Raw genomic sequence first — 3,281 nt, forward strand, 5'->3', positions numbered from 1 at the left:
AGAGATAATTAATTCACAAAAAAAAATTTGTAAATATTTACTATTCAAGAGTTGCGTTATTAATCCTTAAAAAAAAATTATGAATAAAATAGTAACTACCCAAGCTGTGGGGTGGTTATACACCGATCATAAAGCAACTTTTTCGTACAGGAAAGGGAATTTTGAGAATCGGGTTTACGAGTATTTCGTCAATTATGCTTTACGTAAAATGATTCAAATAAACAAAATACTACATTTGATTTTTGTCCATTGGTTTTTGTTGAAGGGAAGAAGGTGTGGAGGTCGAAGAAGAAGAGGAAGCGGTTAATTCTCGTTCTTTGCTTCCCTTCAGCACACCGATATCCCCTTCAACGATAATTTAAACAAGTACTGCGGTGTGTTCCGCAATAAGCTTGCGATCGCTTACCAAGCCAGCCGTTCCTTATCATCCTTGGAGTGCTTAAGCCACTTGGCGAGCGCTCCACAAACTTATTGGCACTGGTGATGGAACACACCGGCCAGAACTATGGAGCATGGCACAAAAGTGTGTGCTGGAAAAATGAAGCATTTTGTGCTTCACAAACACAAACACAACTCCCACCAGATGTCTTGGCGGTTTAACAATATATGGATTTCACCACCCAAGGTGCAGTGCGCGGGCGCCATATTGGTTGGCAAGCGAAACAAGCGAGAAAAGGCCAACGAACGAGCGTAATCTTTGATTGCAGAAGTCAGAATAACGAGATAACGTGATAGATTGGAAAGCTCCTGAGGATATCGTTGCGAGGAAAGTGAATACAACCAACATGGCGGCGCGCACAGCATTATGAGATAACTCTGAAAACCCTCTTCACGCATTCGCCTCCGAGCTGTCCAGCTTGGGGTTAAATGTCGGGCTGAGCTATAAAAAAAAAACGTCCAGCTTGGGGTTAAATCTCGGGTCAGCGATAAAAAAAAACATCCAGCTTGGGGTTAAATCTCGGGTCAGCGATAAAAAAAAAACATCCAGGTTGGGGTAAAATGTCGGGCTGAGCTAGAAAAAAAAAACATCCAGCTTGGGGTTAAATCTCGGGTCAGCGATAAAAAAAACCCATCCAGGTTGGGGTAAAATCTCGGGTCAGCGATAAAAAAAAAACATCCAGGTTGGGGTAAAATGTCGGGCTGAGCTATAAAAAAAAACATCCAGCTTGGGGTTAAATCTCGGGTCAGCGATAAAAAAAACCCATCCAGGTTGGGGTAAAATCTCGGGTCAGCGATAAAAAAAAACATCCAGGTTGGGGTAAAATGTCGGGCTGAGCTATAAAAAAAAAACATCCAGCATGGGGTTAAATCTCGGGTCAGCGATAAAAAAACCCATCCAGGTTGGGGTAAAATCTCGGGTCAGCGATAAAAAAAAACCCATCCAGGTTGGGGTAAAATGTCGGACTAAGCTATAAAAAAAACATCCAGGTTGGGGTTAAATGTCGGGCGAGCTATAAAAAAAAACATCCAGGTTGGGGTTAAATGTCGGGCTGACCTATAAAAAAAAACATCCAGGTTGGGGTAAAATGTCGGGCTGAGCTATAAAAAAAAACATCCAGCTTGGGGTTAAATCTCAGGTCAGCGATAAAAAACCCATCCAGGTTGGGGTAAAATCTCGGGCTAAGCTATAAAAAAAACATCCAGGTTGGGGTTAAATGTCGGGCGAGCTATAAAAAAAAAACATCCAGGTTGGGGTTAAATCTCGGGCCAGCTATAAAAAAACATCCAGGTTGGGGTTAAATGTCGGGCCAGCTATAATAAAAAAAAACATCCAGGTTGGGGTTAAATGTCGGGCTGAGCTATAAAAAAAAACATCCAGGTTGGGGTTAAATCTCGGGCCAGCTATAAAAAAAACCATCCAGGTTGGGGTTAAATGTCAGGCTGAGCTATAAAAAAAAACATCCAGGTTGGGGTTAAATCTCGGGCCAGCTATAAAAAAAAAACATCCAGGTTGAGGTTAAATGTTGAGCCAGCTATAAAAAAAAAACATCCAGGTTGGGGTTAAATGTCGGGCTGAGCTATAAAAAAAACATCCAGGTTGGGGTTAAATCTCGGGCCAGCTATAAAAAAAAACATCCAGGTTGGGGTTAAATCTTGGGTCAACAATAAAAAACAACAAAAAAATCATCCAGCTTGGGGTTAAATCTCGGGTCAGCCATAAAAAAACCATACAGGTTGGGGTTAAATCTCGGGTCAGCGATAAAAAAAACATCTAGGTTGGGGTAAAATCTCGGGCCAGCTATAAAAAAACCAATAAAAAAAACATACAGGTTGGGGTAAAATCTCGGGCCAGCGATAAAAAAAAACATCCAGGTTGGGGTAAAATCTCGGGCCAGCTATAAAAAGAAACATCCAGGTTGGGGTAAAATCTCGGGCCAGCTATAAAAAAAACCAATAAAAAACCATACAGGTTGGGGTTAAATCTCGGGTCAGCTATAAAAAAAAAACCCCCAAAAAAACCCATCCAGCTTGGGGTTAAATCTCGGGTCATCTATTAAAAAAAAAACAAAAAAAAACCCATCCAGCTTGGGGTTAAATCTCGGGCCAGTTAGAAAAAAAAATAAAAAATAAAAAACCATCCAGATTGGGGTTAAATCTCGGGCCAGCTAAAAAAAAAACATCCAGGTTGGGGTTAAATCTTGGGCCAGCAATAAAAAACAACAACAAAAAAATCATCCAGCTTGGGGTTAAATTTCGGATCAGCTATAAAAAAAACCATACAGGTTGGGGTTAAATCTCGGGCTGAGCTATTAAAAAACCCCATCCAGCTTGGGGTTAAATCTCGGGCCAGCTATAAAAAAAAAACCCACCACCTTGGGGTTAAATCTCGGGTCAGCGATAAAAAATCCATCCAGGTTGAGGTTAAATCTCGGGCCAGCTATAAAAAAAAAACAAAAAAAATCATCCAGCTTGGGGTTAAATCTCGGGCCGAGCAATAAAAAAAAAAATTATAACAAACCATCCAGCTTGGGGTTAAATCTCGGGCCGAGCTATAAAAAATAAAATAATAATAAACCATCCAGGTTGGGGTTAAATCTCGGGCCAGCTATAAAAAAAACAATTATAATAAACCATCCAGCTTGGGGTTAAATCTCTGGCCGAGCTATAAAAAATAAAATAATAAAAAACATCCAGGTTGGGGTTAAATCTCGGGCCGAGCTGTAAAAAAAATAAAATTAAAATTAAACATCCAGCTTGGGGTGAAATCTCGGGCCAGCTATAAAAAACCAAAAAAAAAACCAACCAGCTTGGGGTTAAATCTCGGGCCAGCTATAAAAAAA

The sequence above is a fragment of the Eptatretus burgeri genome, chromosome 8 (genome assembly GCF_056783735.1).
Source record: "Eptatretus burgeri isolate ZD-2024b chromosome 8, Ebu_testis_v1, whole genome shotgun sequence".
NCBI lineage: Eukaryota > Metazoa > Chordata > Myxini > Myxiniformes > Myxinidae > Eptatretus > Eptatretus burgeri.